General features: G+C 53.7%; 1 protein-coding gene across 3 annotated transcripts in view; it reads left to right on the top strand.

The window, feature by feature from the left end:
• The first annotated feature begins 5,140 nt into the window (after positions 1-5,140).
• LOC140406207 (cytochrome c oxidase subunit 6B1-like) overlaps positions 5,141-21,155 on the top strand; it is a 41,274-nt gene continuing 25,259 nt past the window's right edge. Inside the window, exon 1 of one of the 3 annotated variants that reach the window (XM_072494348.1) lies at positions 5,141-5,369. The gene's annotated coding sequence lies outside the window, so the exon portion shown is untranslated. Of the gene's footprint in view, positions 5,370-5,822; positions 5,842-5,916; positions 6,015-21,155 lie in introns of those variants that run through there. The other 2 variants (XM_072494350.1, XM_072494349.1) reach the window with 2 other exon arrangements.

Raw genomic sequence — 21,155 nt, 5'->3', positions numbered from 1 at the left:
TTCATTGTCCCGGCTCACTCTCCTCCCGCACTGTTTTCAATGTCCCGGCTGTCTCTCCTCTCGCTCTGTTTTCACTGTCCCGGCTCTCTCTCCACTTGCGCTGTTTTCACTGTCCCGGCTCACTCTCCTCCCGCACTGTTTTCAATGTCCCGGCTGTCTCTCCTCTCGCTCTGTTTTCACTGTCCCGGCTCTCTCTCCACTCGCGCTGTTTTCAATGTCCCAGCTGTCTCTCCTCTCGCGCTGTTTTCACTGCCCCGGCTGTCTCTCCTCTCGCTCTGTTTTCACTGTCCCGGCTCACTCTCCTCCCGCGCTCTTTTCAATGTCCCGGCTGTCTCTCCTCTCGCGCTGTTTTCAATGTCCCGGCTCTCTCTCCTCCCGCGCTGTTTTCAATGTCCCGGCTCTCTCTCCTCTCGAGCTGTTTTCAATGTCCCGGCTCTCTCTCCACTCGCGCTGTTTTCAATGTCCCGGCTCTCTCTCCACTCGCGCTGTTTTCAATGTCCCGGCTCTCTCTCCACTCGCGCTGTTTTCAATGTCCCGGCTCTCTCTCCACTCGCGCTGTTTTCAATGTCCCGGCTCTCTCTCCACTCGCGCTGTTTTCAATGTCCCGGCTCTCTCTCCACTCGCGGTGTTTTCAATGTCCCGGCTCTCTCTCCACTCGCGCTGTTTTCAATGTCCCGGCTCACTCTCTTCCCGCGCTGTTTTCACTGTCCCGGCTGTCTCTCCTCCCGCGCTGTTTTCACTGTCCCGGCTGTCTCTCCTCCCGCGCTGTTTTCAATGTCCCGGCTGTCTCTCCTCCCGCGTTGTTTTCACTGTCCCGGCTCACTCTCCTCTCGCGCTGTTTTCAATGTCCCGGCTCACTCTCCTCCCGCGCTGTTTTCAATGTCCCGGCTCACTCTCCTCTCGCGCTGTTTTCACTCTCCCGGCTGTCTCTCCTCTCGCGCTATTTTCACTCTCCCGGCTTTCTCTCCTCTCGCTCTGTTTTCACTGTCCCGGCTTTCTCACCTCCCGCGCTGTTTTCACTGTCCCGGCTCACTCTCCTCCCGCGCTGTTTTCAATGTCCCGGCTGTCTCTCCTCCCGCGCTGTTTTCAATGTCCCGGCTGTCTCTCCACTGTTTTCACTGTCCTGGCTTTCTCTCCACTCGCGCTGTTTTCACTGTCCCGGCTGTCTCTCCTCCCGCGCTGTTTTCACTGTCCCGGCTGTCTCTCCTCCCGCGCTGTTTTCACTGTCCCGGCTGTCTCTCTTCCCACGCTGTTTTCAATGTCCCGGCTGTCTCTCCTCCCGCGCTGTTTTCACTGTCCCGGCTGTCTCTCCTCTCGCGCTGTTTTCAATGTCCCGGCTGTCTCTCCTCTCAAGCTGTTTTCACTCTCCCGGCTGTCTCTCCTCTCGCTCTGTTTTCACTGTCCCGGCTGTCTCTCCTCTCGCGCTGTTTTCACTGTCCCGGCTGTCTCTCCTCCCGCGCTGTTTTCACTGTCCCGGCTGTCACTCCTCCCGCGCTGTTTTCAATGTCCCGGCTGTCTCTCCACTGTTTTCACTGTCCTGGCTTTCTCTCCGCTCGCGCTGTTTTCACTGTGCCGGCTGTCTCTCCTCCCGCGCTGTTTTCAATGTCCCGGCTGTCTCTCCTCCCGCACTGTTTTCAATGTCCCGGCTGTCTCTCCTCTCGCGCTGTTTTCAATGTCCCGGCTCACTCTCCTCCCGCGCTGTTTTCAATGTCCCGGCTCACTCTCCTCTCGCGCTGTTTTTAATGTCCCGGCTGTCTCTCCTCCCGCGCTGTTTTCAATGTCCCGGCTCACTCTCCTCTCGCGCTGTTTTTAATGTCCCGGCTGTCTCTCCTCCCGCGCTGTTTTCAATGTCCCGGCTCACTCTCCTCTCGCGCTGTTTTCACTGTCCCGGCTGTCTCTCCTCCCGCGCTGTTTTCACTGTCCCGGCTCTCTCTCCTCCCGCGCTGTTTTCAATGTCCCGGCTGTCTCTCCTCTCGCGCTGTTTTTAATGTCCCGGCTGTCTCTCCTCCCGCGCTGTTTTCAATGTCCCGGCTCACTCTCCTCTCGCGCTGTTTTCAATGTCCCGGCTGTCTCTCCTCTCGCGCTGTTTTTAATGTCCCGGCTGTCTCTCCTCTCGCTCTGTTTTCACTGTCCCGGCTTTCTCACCTCCCGCGCTGTTTTCCATGTCCCGGCTCACTCTCCTCTCGCGCTGTTTTCAATGTCCCGGCTGTCTCTCCTCCCGCGCTGTTTTCAATGTCCCGGCTCACTCTCCTCTCGCGCTGTTTTCAATGTCCCGGCTGTCTCTCCTCTCGCGCTGTTTTTAATGTCCCGGCTCTCTCTCCTCTCGCGCTGTTTTCAATGTCCCGGCTGTCTCTCCTCCCGCTGTTTTCAATGTCCCGGCTCTCTCACCTCCCGCGCTGTTTTCAATGTCCCGGCTCTCTCTCCACTCGCGCTGTTTTCAATGTCCCGGCTCACTCTCCTCTCGCGCTGTTTTCACTGTCCCGGCTGTCTCTCCTCCCGCGCTGTTTTCACTGTCCCGGCTGTCTCTCCTCCCGCGCTGTTTTCAATGTCCCGGCTGTCTCTCCACTGTTTTCACTGTCCTGGCTTTCTCTCCACTCGCGCTGTTTTCACTGTCCCGGCTGTCTCTCCTCCCGCGCTGTTTTCACTGTCCCGGCTGTCTCTCCTCCCGCGTTGTTTTCACTGTCCCGGCTGTCTCTCTTCCCACGCTGTTTTCAATGTCCCGGCTGTCTCTCCTCCCGCGTTGTTTTCACTGTCCCGGCTCACTCTCCTCCCGCGCTGTTTTCACTGTCCCGGCTGTCACTCCTCCCGCGCTGTTTTCAATGTCCCGGCTGTCTCTCCACTGTTTTCACTGTCCTGGCTTTCTCTCCGCTTGCGCTGTTTTCACTGCTTCGCCATCCCATGACAGACGTCACTGCACTCACTATCGTTGAAGCTGTGAGGCATTGGAGGCATTACCTGGCCGGTAAGAGATTCACTCTCCTTATGGACTAACTGTCGGTAGCCTTCATGTTCAATAACATACAGCGTGGCAAGATCAAAATTGATAAAATCTTGCGGTGGAGGATCGAGCTCTCCACCTATAATTACGAGATTTTGTATCGCCCTGGTAAACTCAATGAGCTCCCAGACGCTCTATCCCGAGGTACATGTGCCAGCGCACAAGTGGACCAACTCCGGGCCCTACAGAACAGCCTTTGTCACCTGGGGGTCACTCGATTGTATCGTCTAGTCAAAGCTCGCAATCTGCCCTACTCCGTCGAGGACGTAAGGACAGTCACCAGGGACTGCCATGTCTGTGTGGAGTGCAAGCCGCACTTCTACCGGCCAGACCGTGCGAGCCTGGTGAAAGCTTCTTGCCCCTTTGAACGCCTCAGAGTGGATTTCAAAGGGCCCCTCCCCTCCACCGACCGGAACACGTACATTCTCAGTGTGGTCGACGAGTACTCCAGATTCCCCTTCGCCATCCCATGCCAGACGTCTGCCACCGTCATCAAGGCCCCTCAGCACCATCTTTGCTCTGTTTGGTTTCTCCACCTACATCCACAGTGACAGGGGATCCTCATTCATGAACGATGAGCTGCATCAGTTCCTGCTCAGCAGGGGTATAGCCTCCAGCAGGACGACCAGCTACAACTCCCGCGGAAACAGGCAAGTAGAACAGGAGAATGGAATAGTTTGGAGGGCCGTCCAGCTGGCCCTACGGTCCAGGAACCTCCCAGCCTCTCGCTGGCAGGACGTCCTCCTTGACGCTCTACACTCCATCTGGTCACTATTGTGCACCGCCACTAATAACACACCCCATGAACGTGTTTTTACCTTCCCCAGGAAGTCCACATCCGGGATGTCGCTCCCGACTTGGCTCGCAGCTCCAGGACCGGTCCTTCTCCGTAGGCACGTCCGACTCCACAAAGCGGATCCCTTGGTGGACAAGGTTCACCTGCTCCACGCCAACCCTCAATATGCCTACATTGAGTTCCCGGACGGCCGCCAAGATCCTGTCTCACTCAGGGACCTGGCACCATCAGGTTCCACCCCGACACCCTCCCCCCACCCATGCGTGTTTTTACCTTCCCCCTCCCACTGCGCCACCAATATTGACCCCACCAGACCTCCACCCCCACTCCCCTTTTCCGCACAAGAGGACGATGAGGACTTCGGCACGCTCCCGGAGTTCCCCGATGACTGGCCAGCATCAGCACCACCACCACCGCCATCGATGCCACCTCCACCACCGACTTCGCTGCCACCGTTATTCTCCCAACGAAGCACCAAAGCACCGGTCCGGCTGAACCTTTGATGGACTCCGGACCGTCAACATGGACTTTTCTTTTCCTACCACTGTACATAATTGCACTATTTGTATATAGTTTCACATCAACCCCGCCGGACTCATTTTTAACAGGGGGTGAATGTGGTGAACCACTGTATTCGGGGATGTAGCCTGGACTACAGGTTCGCCGGTAGCTCCTGCCTGCTGGCTCCGCCCATGGAGAACTGTATAAATATGCATGACCTCCAGTGCCCTGCCATTTCGCCAGCTGCAGCAGGAGGCCATGCATCTGACTGTAATAAAGCCACAGTTGTACCCAACTTTATGCAATTGATCATGCATCAGCACTAATATGGCATCAGACTGAATCTATTCACATAAGATCGTCTGCAAACAGGACCTGGTGACAGGTTTTATCAGAATGCCACACAAGTAAACATGGGTTTACAATTTCCAAGATTCTATCTTAATTTAGCTTTGTCAGCTTTGACAAAGAATCATCCAGACTCAAAACGTTAGCTCTCTTCTCTCTTTACTCTCCACAGATGCTGTCAGACCTGCCGAAATTGTTCAGTATTTTCTATTTTGGTTCTATCTTAATTGTTTTTTAAGGGACTTAAATTGCTCTGAGTTGTAGTAATCCGACAGCTATAGTTCATATCCTTGTTAATATCCTGTAGGGAATAGTTAATATCCTATATGGAATAGTTCACCTCCAGGACACAGGCTTTCACACATTTCTTTAACATTACCATCACATATTTTGTAGGGGCATGTTGCATTCATAATTGCGAAATCTGAATACAAGCTGCTGATTCTTAAATTCCTGTTCCGGGATCTTGCACTTCCTTTACATTATAACAATATTTAAAATGCATTTGCAAATTTGTTTCACGTTCGGACCACATCAGTAGTTAAGTCAATCACAAATCGGTCATTGGATTTTGAATTATTTAGAAGTAGTTAAGGTGTGGCTGTGAGGATTAGTTTCCTGTCCGCCATGCAGTGATATTGATCAGGCACGGACCTGCCACATTTCACAAACAGGGAAGTCAACCTGTTTCTTCTATTGTACATTTCTCGTCGCTTTGAACTGAAAGTAAGTAATGACTTATTCGGTGCATTAAGTAGTTTCAAGTCAAACACTTTGGCAGTGTTTTTTAAGCTTCTTTCAATGTGTTCGAGGATTATGAACTCCGGCTACTTTCGGTTCAGATCTGCCACTTTATTGTGATCAGCGCCTTATTGTATTCAGGCAATATGACTCGACAATTATTCAACTAAACAGACCGGTTTAGACTATGAAAGGTCTACCGGAGACCTTTGATCCGACAGTGAAACTATATCTTACATGTTACCATTTCATATAACTCGCCTAATAAGTCAGAACACTTTACCGTCCCATTTCTACCCAGTTACAAAATTAAAGTGGATATTTCCGTATTTTAGTTCCTCCTCGTTGGCCCTTCTCAGTATCAGTTTTGACCACGACAGCGATGTCAACAGCTCAGGAATGAGTTGATAAACAATGGATGTTGAGAGATTGTGTGTGAAAATAGCTGTGTAAAACGGTAAATAGAAAACGTTAAATATACAACCTAATCATCGACATTGGCTGGTTAATTTCCAAGCTTTTATTTTTTTTCACAGCAGCATTCAGTATTTCTGTTAATTTATAAAGCAAAGTGCAGACACAGCAGAATCGCCCAACTTTTGATATCTGTGTTGTTAATCGTGTCATAAGGTAGGACCCGGCTGCATTTGGCACCTCTGTTCAATACAGAAACAATGAGGATAGAGGCCATGATTCCGGTTGTGTGTTGGGTTAGTTGAGTTATGATACAGTTGGTGAAGAGGGAATCACGGACATTCTAATCTATGGCTGGGAAAATTGATTAAAAGAACAAGGACCAATACAGCACAGGAACAGGCCCTTCGACCCTCCAAGCCTGTACCAGTCATGATACCAACCTTTGCCAAAACCCTCAGCACTTCCTTGTGCCGTTTCCCCCTATATCCATCCTATCCATGTGTTTGTCAAGATGCCTTTTGAACGCCGTTAATGTATCTGCTTCCACAACCTCCCCTGGCAAATCGTCCCAGGCATCACCACCCTCTGCGTAAAAAACCTGCCTCGCACATCTCCTCTAAACATTGCCCCATAGACCCTAAACCTATGCCCCTGGTGACTGACCCCTCCACCCTGGGAAAGAGTGCCTGCCTATCCACTCTATCCAGGCCCCTCATTATCTTGTAGACCTCTATCAGGCAGCATGGTAGCACAGTGGTTAGCACAGTTGCTTCACAGCTCCAGGGTCCCAGGTACGATTCCCTGCTTGGGTCACTGTCTGTGCAGAGTCTGCACGTTCTCCCCGTGTCTGCGTGGGTTTCCTCCGGGTGCTCCGGTTTCCTCACACAGTCCAAAGATGTGGTTAGGTGGATTGGCCATGCTAAATTGCCCTTAATGTCCAAACAAAAGGTTGGGTGGGGCTACTTGGTTACAGGGATAGGGTGGAGGTGTGGGCTTAGGTAGGGTGCTATTTCCAAGGGCCAGTACAAACTCGATGGGCCGAATGGCCTCCTTCTGCACTGTAAATTCTATGATTCTGTTATCAGGTCACCCCTCAACCTCTGTCTTCCTAATGAAAACAGAGCGAGTCTATTCACCCTCTCCACATAGCTAACACCCTCCAGACCAGGCAACATCCTGGTAAACCTCCTCTGCACCCTCTCCAAAGCCTCCACATCCTTCTGGTAGTGCGGTGACCAGAATTGTGCATAATATTCCAAGTGCAGCCTTACGAAGGTTCTATACAACTGTAGCATGACTTGCCAGTTTTTATACGCGATGCCCCGTCCAATGAAGGCAAGCATTCCGTATGCTTTCTTGACCACCTTGTCCACTTGTGTGGTCACCTTCAAAGATCTGTGGACCTGCACGCCCAGATCTCTCTGACTCTCTATATTCCTAAGAGGTAGAATATTTTTTATAATCATCCATGGGACATGAGTGTCACTGGCTAGGCCAGCATTTATTCCTCATCCCTAGTTGCCCTTGAGAAGGTGGTGGTGAGGTGCCTTCTTGAACCGCCGCAGTCCATGTGGTGTAGGTATACCCACTGTGCTATTAGGGAGGGAGTTCCAGGATTTGACCCAGTGACAGTGAAGGAACGGGATATATTTCCAAGTCAGAATGATGAATGGTTTGGAGGAGAACTTCCAGGTGGGGATGCTCCTATGTATCTGCTGCCCTTGTCCTTGGTAGTGATCATGGGTTTGGAGGGCGCTGTCTTAAGGAGCCTTGGTGAGTTACTGCAGTGCATCTTGCAGATGGTACACAAAACTGGCTGCCTCTGTACATCAGTGGTGGAGGGAGTGAATGTTTGTGAATGAGGTGTTAATCAAGCGGGCTGCTTAGTCCTGGTTGGTGTTGAGCTTCTTGTGTTGTTGGAGCTGCACACATCCAGGCAAACGAGGAGTATTCCATCAGGCCCCTGACTTGTGCCTTGTAGATGATGGACAGGCTTTGGAGGATCAGGAGGTGAATTACTTCCCACAGGATTCTCAGCCTTGTGGTAGTATGTATTAGGGGTCATGTGGGACTGTGAAGCCGTGATGCTATTGGCTGACAGATCCCGGGTCCTGGTTGGCTGTTGACTCCTGGCTCCGCCCTGAAGGCGGAGTATAAGAACCCGGGCTTCTCCCCGCTGCTCCATTCTGTTGCTGAACTGCTGGGGACAAGTCTCGCCTCATCGACTTCATCTGTACTCGTCTCTCTCGTAAGTCATTGTGCGCTACAATTTATTGAGCGAGCTTAAAGGACTATGGAGCTCCGGATCGCCCCGGAATGCCTGCGGATCAGCCCCCACGCAGCGAACTCGGCAGCAGTTTTTAAACACTGGCAAGCTTCTTTCGAAGGCTACCTCCGAACGGCCCCCGGCCGGATCACAGAAGACCAGAAAATGCAGGTCCTGCATTCGAGGGTAAGCCCGGAAATTTACCCTCTCATAGAAGACGCAGAGGATTTCCCGACGGCGCTCGCAGCACTGAAGAGCATTTACGTTTGCCCCGTGAACCAGGTCTACGCACGTTACCAACTCGCAACGAGACGGCAAAGTCCCGGAGAATCGTTAGAGGAATTCTACGCCGCGCTGCTAATTTTGTGACGGGGCTGCAGCTGCCCGCCGGTGAACGTGATTGAACACACGGACATGCTAATTCGCAATGCATTTGTGGCAGGTATGAACTCTCCCCAAATCCGCCAAAGACTTTTAGAAAAAGAGTCGCTAGGACTCTCAGAGGCACGGGCCATTGCAGCTGCCCTAGATGTGGCCTCGCAAAACGCCTACGGCCCCGACCGCGCGGCAGCCCCTTGGGCTCCATGGACCCCCGTCGCGACAACCCCCCCCCACCCGCCTCCCTCACAGGCTTGCACGGTTAAAGCGCCAGATCATCCCGGGGGGGCCCGCTGCTATTTCTGCGGGCAAGCGAAACACCCCCGGCAGCGCTGCCCGGCCCGCGCAGCTATCTGCAAAAGCTGCGGCAAGAAGGGCCATTACGCGGCTGTGTGCCGGTCCCGGGGGGTCGCCGCAATCCCCGGAGAAGAACGAGCCCAGCGCATCACAAACGCTCCCCAACCCCCCCCAGTGCCCCATGTGCCCCCCAAACCCCCATTTTGGGTCCCGGCCACCACGAGGGGGGGATGGGCGCCGCCATCTTGTGACTCCCCAGCCACGTGCGATTCATGGGGCGGCCATTTTGTCCACCCCCGACCACGTGCGATCCATGGGGGTGGCCATTTTGTCCACCCCCAGCCGCGTGCGATTCATGGACGCCGCCATCTTGGATGACAACAAAGGACCCCAGCATCGACGGCTCCACGGGGTCCAAAGAAGACGCCGAGACACTACGACCACGACTGGCTTCGGTGACGCTGGATCAATCACGGCCCCGGACGCTCCAGACAACGACAACAACGGCGCTGATCAACGGACATGAGACATCATGCCTGATCGACTCCGGGAGCACCGAAAGTTTCATTCACCCCGACACGGTAAGACGCTGTTTTCTGACCATCCATCCAAGTACGCAAAAGATTTCCCTATCTGCAGGATCCCACTCCGTAGAGATCAAAGGGTTCTGCATCGCGAACCTAACGGTGCAAAGAAGGGAGTTTAAAAACTACAGGCTCTACGTCCTTCCCCAACTCTACGCGCCCACATTACTGGGATTAGATTTCCAGTGTAACCTGCAGAGCCTAACATTTCAATTCGGCGGCCCAATACTCCCACTCACTATCTGCAGCCTGGCAACCCTCAAGGTTGAACCGCCGTCCTTGTTTGCAAACCTCACCCCGGATTGCAAACCCGTCGCCACTAGGAGCAGACGGTACAGCGCCCAGGACCGGATATTTATTCGGTCTGAAGTCCAGCGGCTGCTGAAGGAAGGCATAATCCAGGCCAGCAATAGTCCCTGGAGAGCCCAGGTGGTAGTAGTATAGACCGGGGAGAAGCAAAGGATGGTCATAGACTATAGCCAGACCATCAACAGGTACACACAGCTAGATGCGTACTCTCTCCCCCGCATATCCGACATGGTAAATCGGATTGCCCAGTATAAGGTTTTCTCCACCGTGGACCTCAAGTCCGCCTACCACCAGCTCCCCATCCGCCCAGGTGACCGCAAGTACACAGCCTTCGAGGCAGACGGGCGTCTATACCACTTCCTAAGGGTCCCATTTGGTGTCACGAACGGGGTCTTGGTCTTCCAACGGGAGATGGGCCGCATGGTTGACCAGCACGGGTTGCAGGCCACGTTCCCGGATCTCGATAATGTAACCATCTGCGGCCACGATCAGCATGACCACGACGCCAACCTCCAAAAATTCCTCCAGACCGCTAACGCCTTGAACCTCACATACAACGAGGAAAAGTGCGTCTTTAGCACAAACCGGTTGGCCATCCTGGGATACGTAGTGCGCAATGGGATAATAGGCCCCGACCCCGAACGCATGCGCCCCCTCGTGGAATTTCCCCTTCTCCACTGCTCCAAAGCCCTGAAACGTTGCCTGGGGTTCTTTTCATATTACGCCCAGTGGGTCCCCCAGTATGCAGACAAGGCCCGCCCGCTAATACAGACCACTACCTTCCCGCTGTCGACAGAGGCTCGCCAGGCCTTCAGCCGCATCAAAGCGGATATCGCAAAGGCCACGATGCAAGCCATCGACGAGTCCCTCCCCTTCCAGGTCGAGAGCGACGCATCCGACGTAGCTCTGGCGGCCACCCTTAACCAAGCGGGCAGACCCGTGGCCTTCTTCTCCCGAACCCTCCACGCCTCAGAAATCCACCACTCCTCAGTGGAAAAGGAAGCCCAAGCCATAGTGGAAGCTGTGTGACATTGGAGGCATTACCTGGCCGGCAGGAGATTCACTCTCCTCACCGACCAACCTTCATGTTCGATAATGCACAGCGGGGCAAAATTAAAAATGACAAGATCTTAAGGTGGAGGATCGACCTCTCCACCTTCAACTACGAGATCTTGTACCGTCCCGGAAAGCTGAACGAGCCGTCCGATGCCCTATCCCGCGGCACATGTGCCAACGCACAAATAGACCGTCTCCAAACCCTCCACGAGGACCTCTGCCACCCGGGGGTCACTCGGTTCTACCATTTTATAAAGTCCCGCAACCTCCCCTACTCTGTGGAGGAGGTCCGTACAGTCCCAAGGAACTGCCACATCTGCGCAGAGTGCAAACCGCACTTTTTCAGGCCGGATAGAGCGCACCTGATCAAGGCTTCCCGCCCCTTTGAACGCCTCAGTCTGGATTTCAAAGGGCCCCTCCCCTCCACCGACCGCAACACATACTTCCTGAACGTGGTGGACGAGTACTCCCGTTTCCCCTTCGCCATCCCCTGCCCCGACATGACAGCGGCCACAGTCATTAAAGCCCTTGGCACCATATTCACACTGTTCGGTTGCCCCGCATATATCCATAGCGACAGGGGGTCCTCCTTCATGAGTGACGAGCTGCGCCAGTTCCTGCTCAGCAAGGGCATAGCCTCGAGCAGGATGACCAGCTACAACCCCTGGGGGAACGGGCAAGTAGAGAGGGAGAACGGCACGGTCTGGAAGACCGTCCTACTGGCCCTATGGTCCAGGGATCTCCCAGTTTCCCGGTGGCAGGAGGTCCTCCCGGACACTCTCCACTCCATCCGGTCGCTGCTGTGTACTAGCACTAACCAAACGCCTCATTGGCGCCTCCTTGTCTTCCCCAGGAAGTCCTCCTCCGGAACGTCGCTGCCGACCTGGCTGGCGGCCCCAGGACCCATCTTGCTCTGGAAACATGTGCGGGCGCACAAGTCGGACCCGTTGGTCGAGAGGGTTCACCTCCTCCATGCGAACCCGCAGTACGCCTACGTGGCGTACCCCGACGGCCGACAGGACACAGTCTCCCTGCGAGACCTGGCCCCCTCCGGCAACACACGAACCCCCCGACACCGATCATCCCTTCCCTGCCACCGGCGCACCCCGCGACCACCCCCTTCCCGGGAGGATCGGTCCTCCTCCCGTGTCCGCCCAGGAGTGAAACAGGAACAAACACCGAAATGCTCCCGGAGACGACAACGCCGGAACAAGCACCTGCACCACCACCGGGGCTGAGGCGATCGACGAGGAAGACCAGACCGCCCGCTCGACTCGTGGCATCGGCGTGACACCAAGAATGTTGTTGGACTGTAACAAACATTTTTTTTCCTCTTACTAATATTGTAAATAGTTTCACAAATCTTGTACATAGCCCAGTGTAGGACGAAAACTGTAATGACATGCCCAAAATTTTCCTCCCAGGACCAGCCTTGTAAACCCCTACCACCATGCGAACCACCACCCAGCCGGGTTCCTTTTTAACAAGGGGTGAATAAGGTAGTATGTATTAGGGGTCATGTGGGACTGTGAAGCCGTGATGCTATTGGCTGACAGATCCCGGGTCCTGGTTGGCTGTTGACTCCTGGCTCCGCCCTGAAGGCGGAGTATAAGAACCCGGGCTTCTCCCCGCCGCTCCATTCTGTTGCTGAACTGCTGGGGACAAGTCTCGCTCAATAAAGCCTCATCGACTTCATCTCTACTCGTCTCTCTCGTAAGTCATTGTGCGCTACAAGCCTCTGACCTGCTCTTGTAGCCACAGTATTTATATGGCTAGCCCAGTTCAGCGTCTGGTCACTAGTAACCCCAAGGATGTTGATTGGGGGGATCCAGCGTGGGTATTGTCCAGGTCTTGCTGCATATGAACATGGACTGCTTCAGTGGGCGTCATTCTCCGACCCCCCGCCGGGTCGGAGAATGGCCGTTGGCCGCTGTGAATCCCGCCCCTGCCCCCGCTGAAGTCTCCGGTACCGGAGTTTGGGCGGGGGCGGGAATCGGGCCGCGCCTGTTGGCGGGACCCCCCGCTCAATTCTCCGGCCCGGATGGGCCGAAGTCCCCCCCAGAAATTGCCTGTCCCGCCGGCGTAAATCAAAGCTGGTATTTACCGGCGGGACCAGGCGGCGTGGGCGGGCTCCGGGGTCCTGGGGGGGGCGCGGGTCGATCTGACCCCGGGGGGTGCCCCCACGGTGGCCTGGCCCGCGATCGGGGCCCATCGATCCGCGGGCAGGCCTGTGCCGTGGGGGCACTCTTTGCCTTCCGCCTCCGCCACGGTTTCCACCATGGCGGAGGCGGAAGAGACTCTCCCCACTGCGCATGCGCGGGAAACTGTCGGCGGCCGCTGACGCTCCCGCGCATGCGCCGCATTTCCGCGCCAGCTGGCGGGGCACCAAACGCCATTTCCGCCAGCTGGCGGGGCGGAAATCCCTCCGGCGCCGGCCTAGCCCCTCAATGTTGGGGCTCGGCCCCCAAAGATGTGGAGCATTCCGCACCTTTGGGCCGGCACGATGCCCGTCTGATTGGCGCCGTTTTTGGCGCCAGTCGGCGGACATCGCGCCGTTGGGGGAGAATTTCGCCCCTGCTTCAGTATCTGAGGAGTTCCGAATGGTGCTGAACATTTTTCAGTCATCAGCGAACATCCCCACTTCTGACTATTTGATGGAAGGAAGTACATTGATGAAGCAGCTGAAGATGGTTGGGTCTAGGTCACTACCCTGAGGGACTCCTGCAGTGATGTCCAGGAACAACTATCTTCCTTTGTGCTGGGTGTGACTCCAACTAGTGGAGAATTCTCCCCAATTCCCATTGACTCCAGTTTTCCTTGGGCTCCTTGATATTACACTCGGTCAAATGCTGCCTTGATGTCTAGAGCAGTCACTCTCACCTCACCTCCTAACCTCTGGAGTTCAGCTCTTTTATTCATGTTTGAACCAAGGCTGCAATTATGCCAGAAGCTGCGTGACCCTGATGGAACCCAAACTGAGCATCAGTGAGCAGGCTATTGCTAAGCAGGTGCCACGTGACAACACTGTTGATGACCCCTTTTCTGGTAATGGAGATTAAATTGTGTACATGACATACTTGGGCAATTTTCCACATTGCCGGGTAAATGCCAGTGTCTTAGATGTACTGGGACAGTTTGGTTCGGGGTGCGGCAGGTTCTGGAGCACAAATCTTCAGAACTATTGCTGGAATATTGTCAGGGTCCATATCCTTTGCAGTATCCAGTGCCTTCAGCCATTTCTTGATATCATGTGGAATGAATTGAGTTGGTTGAAGACTGGCATCTGTGGTTCTGGGACCGCTGGAGGAGCCCAGAATAGATCATTCACTGGCATGTCTGGCTGAAATTTGTTGTGAATGCTTCAGCCTTCTCTTTCTCACTGATGTGCTGGGCTCCTCCATCATTGAGGATGGGGATATTTGTGGAGCATTCTCCTTCAGTGAGTCTGATTGTTCACCACCATTCACAAGTGAATGTGGCAGGACTGCAGAGTTTAGATCTGATCTGTTCGTTGTGTGATTGCTTAGCTCTATAACTTGCTGCCTATGTTGCTTGGTGTGCAAGTAATCCTGTGTTGTAGTTTCACCAGGTTGACACCTCATTTTTTGCTATGCTTGATGCTGCTCCTGGCATGTTGCCCTGCACTCTTCATTGAACCAGGGTTGATCCCTGGCTTGGTGGTAATGGTACAGTGAGGGGGGGGGGGGGGGGGGATGGGGGATGGGGGGATATGCTGAACCATGAGGTTATAGATGTGCTCGATGGGCTGAGTGGCCTGCTTCTGCACTGTAAATTCCATGATTCTATGAATTCTGTTGCTGCTGATGGTCCACAGCGTTTCATGGATGCTCAGTCTTGAGCTGCTAGATCTGTTCGAAATCTATTCCATTTAGCAGGGTGTTAGTACCACATAGTATGCTGGAGGGGATCCTCAATGTGAAGATGGGATTTGTGTCTCTGTGTGATGGTCACTGCTACCCAGAAAGTCATAGACAAATGCATCTGCAAGAAGTAGATTGGCGAGGATTAGGTCAAATATGTTTCCCCTCACCACCTGCTACAGACCCAGTCCAGCAGTTATGTCCTTTTGAACCCAGTCAGTATTGCTGCTTCCAAGCCACTCTTGGTGATGGACATTCAGGTTCCCCACTCAAGAGTACATTCTGTGCACTGGACACCCTCTGTGCTTCCTCCAAGTGGTGTTCAACATGGAGGAGAATTGATTATCAGCTCAGGGGGGAAGGTATTTAGTAGGAGGGTTCCTTCTCCATGTTTTGACCCAGTGTCATGAGACTTCATGGGATCGGGGTTGATGTTAAAGACTCCCAGGTAAACTCTCTCCTGACTGTATATATCATTGTCCCAGTGGGACAGGACATACTTAGGGATGGTGATACATAGATACATAGAAGATAGGAGGAGGCCTTTTGGCCCTTGGAACCTGCTCCACCATTTAGCGCGATCATGGCTGATCATCCAACTCAATAGCCTAATCCTGATTTCTCCCCAAAGCCTTTGATCCCATTCTCCCCAAGTGCTATGTCTAGCCGCTGCTTGAATATATTCAATGTTTTAGCAGCAACTACTTCCTGTGCTAATGAATTCCACAGGCTCACCACTCTTTGGGTGAAGAAATGTCTCCTTATATCTGTCTTATGGTGGTGTCTGGGATATTGCTTTTAAGTTATGATTCAGTCTGACATAATCAGACTCACTGTTGCTTGACCAGGCTGAGAGACAGCTCTCCCAATTTTGGCACAACCCTCAGATGTTAGTAAAAAGGAATTTGCAGGGACAGCAGGGCTGGGTTTACTGTTGTCCCTTCCAATGCCTGTGCCAATGCTGGGTGATCCATTTGGTTTCATTCCTTTCTGTAGGCTTCGTAGTGGTTTGATAGAACTGAATGTCTTGTGAGACCATGATAGAGTCAATCACATTGCTGTGTGCCTGAGGTCAGACCGAGTAAGGATCTCAGATTTCCTTCCATAAGTGAAGCTGATGGGTCTTTTTTTAATGACAGTTGACAATGGTTTCATGGTCCCTGCTAAGAGCATGGCTGATGATAAGCACCAGAGTATTCCAAATCCCAGAAGGGAAACTTGAAACATCTGTCCACAACCATGTTTTGCAATTTGATATAATGTGAGGAACAATTTGAAAACCAGAGAATGATGTCCTAGATGGTTTTGCCATGATTTTAGATAAAATATTTACTAAACAATATAATAAACAATAAAGTCCACTATATACACAGTATCCCCAGTTCCAACACCTGTATTACCTTAACTTCAGAGCCAATTCTCCCCAAATAACATTTAGGATTGTAAAACTATAAGCAAAATCCAGTGACAGTGACCACGCCAGGTAGTTATATGGGATTGCCTCTGACGTAGCACAAAACAACTGTTTTTTCAACCAGGCTTTCTTCCGTGGAACTGATCATTGGGAGTTCAAACAGCTACTCCTGCCGTGGGCTGACATCTTAAAATGGCTCCTTTAAATTGATTGAATTGCCTCTGACATACCATTTTCTCCTTTTGATCTTCCTTTATCTGAACTAACCTCTTCAGAAGTCAAACTTAATTACCTTCATTTTGTGAGTCACTGAATAATACAGGCAGAAGAGGGCCTTTGGCTCATTGAGTCTGCACCAACGCATGAAAAATACCTGACCTGCCTATTTAATCCCATTTGCCAGCACTTGGCCCATAGCCTTGAATGTTACCTTTTAAAGGTTGTGAGGCAACTGCCTCTACCACCCTCCCAGGCAGTGTTTGTTAGACTGTCACAACCCTCTGGGTAAAAACGTTTTTCCTCAAAACCCCGCCAAACCTCCTGCCCCTCACCATGAACTTGTGTCCCCTCGTAACTGACCCATCAATTAAGAGGAATAGTCCATCTTTTAGAATGTAATTGCAAGGTTCACACCTTGTCTCCTCTTTTGAATCTAAGATATCTTGCTCAAAGCGTTGATGTCCTGTTCTCCAATGTGACCAACTTGCTTTCTGTAAACTGTTTGCAGTGTTGCTAGGCTCATCAAGTTCCAATGAGTTATCAAAAGCTCTAGTTCCATTAACCTGGCAAGTCAGGCAGCACGGTGGCGCAGTGGGTTAGCCCTGCTGCCTCACGGCGCCGAGGTCCCAGGTTCGACTCCGGCTCTCGGTCACTGTTCATGTGGAGTTTGCACATTCTCCCTGTGTTTGCGTGGGTTTCGTCCCCACAACCCAAAAGATGTGCAGGGTAGGTGGATTGAACACACAATTTAGCCCCTTGTATGGAAAAAAATGAATTGGGTACACTAAATTTATTTTAAAAAACCTGGCAAGTCTGTCCCTGTCATTAAACAGTTTCCATTTTTAAATAGTTTTAAAAAACATAAAACCAATTGAACACATTCCAATTTATGGGATTTCCTTTATATTCTTTCATGTTATCACAATTTTTCCCTACAGCCACCATCTATACTGATACTAGCTTTTAATTCCAGACTTTTATAACTGAGGTACCCTCAATAATGATGCTTAGAGATTAAACTGTAAAGAAGGCTTTATTAGGCAAATAACTATGCTACAGATTTGGACGAGAGCTGACTGCTATACAGACCATGAGGCAGGCCTTTATGTATGGCTCCCAGATGGGCGGAGCCAGAGGCGGAGTCCCCAGGGTTCCAAGCCTGGTCTTAAAGGGGACATCGCCTTACATGATGATAAGGCAGTAACCGTTCATCACATTCACCCCCTGTTTAAAAAGGAGTCCGGCGGGGGTGAAGTGCCATCATAGGTCCATCCGTCTCGGCGGCCGGATCGTCCTCCTCGATCTTCTCAGTTCGGGCGGTGGTGCGGCGGGCACGGACGTCCCGGTTGAGGGCACATCCGGGAGCACAGCGGTCGGAGCTTCGGTCCGGGTCGGGGCAGAGGAACTAGGCAGGGCCGGGGGTAGCGGAGCCGGCGCCGGCGGGGTGTGTAAAGGGGGAGCTCACCAACGGGTGGTAGGGCCGGAAGGGGGTGTGTTGTAGGGGGCGACGGGTCCTGCAGGGGAGCGGCGCGGGAAGGGGCGTCTGTGGTGGAGGATCCAGCGGCCGCCAGATCCCGGAGGGAAACCGTATCTTGCCTGCCGACGGAGTACTCCACATAGGAGTAACTGGGGTTGGCGTGGAGCAGTCGGACCTTTTCAACTAGGGGGTCTGTTTTATGGCTCCTCGCGTGCCTCCGGAGAAGAACAGGTCCCGGAGCCGTCAGCCAAGGTGGAAGCGAGACCCCGGAGGTAGACTTCCTGGGGAAGAGAAACAATCGCTCATGAGGGGTCTCCTTTGTGGCCGTGCAGAGGAGTGACCTAATGGAGTGTAGGGCATCGGGTAGGACCTCCTGCCAGCGGGTGGTTGGGAGATTTCTCGACCGCAGGGCCAGAAGGACAGCTTTCCACACGGTCGCGTTCTCTCTCTCCACCTGCCCGTTTCCCCGTGGGTTATAGCTGGTCGTTCTGCTCGAGGCGATGCCTTTGCTGAGCAGATACTGACGCAGTTCATCGCTCATGAACGATGTACCCCGGTCGCTGTGGATTTAAGCAGGGAAACCGAACAGGGTGAAGATGCTGTGCAGTGCCTTAATCACCGTGGCTGAGGTCATGTCGGTGCAGGGAATGGCGAATGGGAAACGGGAGAACTCATCGATCACGGTGAGGAAATAGGCATAACGGTTGGTGGACGGGAGGGGCCCCTTGAAGTCCACGCTCAGTCGCTCAAAGGGGCCCGAGGCCTTCACGAGCCGAACCTTGTCTGGCCGATAGAAGTGCGGTTTGCACTCCGCACAGACCTGGCAGGCCCTGACCATGGCCTTGACCTCCTTGGTTGAGTAAGGTAGGTTGCGGGACTTGATGAAATGGACGAGCCGGGTAACCCCCGGGTGGCAGAGGTCATTGTGGATGGCTTGCAGGCGGTCCTCCTGCGCGTTGGCGCATGTGCCGCGGGACAGGGCATCTGGGGGCTCGTTGAGCTCCCCTGGACGATACTTGATATCGTACGAGTAGATGGAGAGTTCGATCCTCCACCTCAAAATTTTATCGTTTTTTATTTTGCCCCTTTGCGTGTTATCGAACATATAGGCGACCGACCATTGGTCGGTGACGAGGGTAAACCTCCTACCGGCGAGGTAGTGTCTCCAGCACCGCACAGCCTCCACAATGGCTTGTGCCTCCTTTTCGACTGCAGAGTGTCGAATCTCGGAGGCGGTGAGGGTTCGGGAGAAGAACGCTACTGGTCTGCCTCCTTGATTGAGGGTAGCAGCCAGGGCGATGTCTAATGCATCGCTCTCTACCTGGAAAGGGATGGTTTCGTCCACCGCGTGCATGGCGGCCTTGATGATGTCGGCCTTGATGCGGTTGAAGGCCAATTGAGCCTCAGCCGAGAGGGGAAAAGTGGTGGTCTTTAGGAGTGGGCGGGCTTTGTCCGCATACTTGGGGACCCACTGGGCATAATAGGAGAAAAGCCCCAAGCACCGTTTGAGGGCCTTGAGGCTGCGGGGGAGAGGGAGTTCCTTAAGGGGGCGCATGCGGTCGGGGTCGGGACCTAGGACCCCGTCTTCCACGACATAGCCGAAGATGGCCAGCCGGGTGGTGTGGAAAACGCATTTGCCCTCGTTATAGGTCAGGTTAAGGGCTCGGACGGTCTGGAGGAACTTTTTGAGGTTAGCGTCATGGTCCTGCTGATCATGGCCGCAGATAGTGACATTGTCCAAGTACGGGTATGTAGCCCGCAAACCGTACTGGTCCACCATTTGGTCCATCGCCCTTTGAAAGACGGAGACCCCATTTGTGACACCAAAGGGGACCCTGAGGAAGTGGAAGAGCCGGCCGGCTGCTTCGAAGGCAGTATAGAGGCGGTCTTTTGGTCGGATGGGGAGCTGGTGGTAGGCAGATTTGAGGTCGACCGTGGAAAAGACTCGATATTGGGCGATCCGATTTACCATTTCCACGATGCGAGGAAGGGGGTACGCATCAAGCTGCGTGAATCGGTTTATGGTCTGGCTATAATCCACGACCATCCGTTTCTTCTCCCCGGACCGGACTACCACCACTTGCGCTCTCCAAGGGCTGTTGCTAGCCTCGATGACCCCCTCTCCCAGTAAACGCTGGACCTCTGACTTGATAAAAGCCATATCTTGGGCACTGTAGCGCCGGCTCCTGGTGGCGACGGGCTTACAGTCGGGAGTGAGGTTAGCGAATAGCGAGGGGGGTGCGACTTTCAGTGTCGCAAGGCAGCACACCGTGAGGGGGGGGCAGGGGTCCCCGAACTTCAGTGTCAGGCTTCTGTGGCTGCACTGGAAATCCAGTCCGAGCAGCAGGGGGGCACAGAGGTGAGGGAGGATATAAAATTTGAAACGGGTGTATTTGGCACCCTGGATCGAGAGATCCGCAATACAGTACCCCGTGATTTGTACCGAGTGGGACCCAGATGCGAGGGCTATGGTTTGGGATGTGGGATGGGTGCGTAGGGAGCAGCGCCTTACCGTTTCAGGGTGGATAAAGATCTCCGTGCTCCCCAGGAGTCGAAGAGGCATGCAGTGTCGTGCCCGTTGACCTGGACCTGCATCATGGAGTTCTGCAGGTGTTTTGGCCGAGTTTGATAGAGGGTGATCGCACCCAGTCGCGGGTAGTCGGAGTCATAAAATGGCCGCTGCCGTTGGTCGCACGTGTCGGGTCGAGAAGATGGCCGCCGACCAGATGGCCGCTCCCATGATTCGCACGAGGCTGATGACGCGTCAGAAGAGGACGTGTCGGGTTGGTGCGCAGCAGCATTGCGAGGCCTGCGGGCCTGATTTTCGGGCCGGCTGTTCTTTGTTTTTCTGGCCCCTGGGTCTGACCAGGCAGACCCTCGCAAAGTGCCCTTTCTTCCCGCAGTCGCTGCAGATCGCGGAGCGGGCTGGGCAGCGTGGGCGTGGGTGCTGGCCCTGCCCGCAGAAGTAGCAAGGTGTGCCCCCATGGTGAGCGGGTCGCCGCGTGGCACAGGCCTGTAATACGGGCGAGTCTGAGGAAGTCCGGGGGGGGCTGGCAGAGTCCGCGTGGTACGTACCCAAGTTATGTCGGGCCACCTTCAGCGAGGAGGCGAGCGTTAGCGTCTCCTGGAGGTCTTTTGCCCCGTTTACGAGCAGTCGCTGCCGGATGTAGGTCGAGCGGATGCCGGACACGAAAGAATCTCTGATGTGCAGGTTCATATGGACTTCCCCTGTCACATCCTGATGGTCACAGTCCCTGGCCAGCGCGGTGAGTTTCTCAACAAACCCGTCGAGCGATTCCCCCGAGCGCTGCCGGCAGGTAGAGAGCAGATGCCGGGCGTGCACCTCATTGACGGGTTTGACAAACCGCTTGCGGAGCAACTCAATCGCTTCCTCATAAATCGTTGCCTTTTCGAGCGTGGCGGAGATTCTGTGACTCACCCGGGCGTGGAGTAGACGCAGCTTGCGTGGCCCC

This window comes from Scyliorhinus torazame, unplaced genomic scaffold (assembly GCF_047496885.1).
Source record: "Scyliorhinus torazame isolate Kashiwa2021f unplaced genomic scaffold, sScyTor2.1 scaffold_360, whole genome shotgun sequence".
Taxonomy (NCBI): Eukaryota; Metazoa; Chordata; class Chondrichthyes; order Carcharhiniformes; family Scyliorhinidae; genus Scyliorhinus; species Scyliorhinus torazame.
Note: the sequence above shows the minus strand (reverse complement) of the source record. Positions and strands in the feature narration are given on the sequence as shown.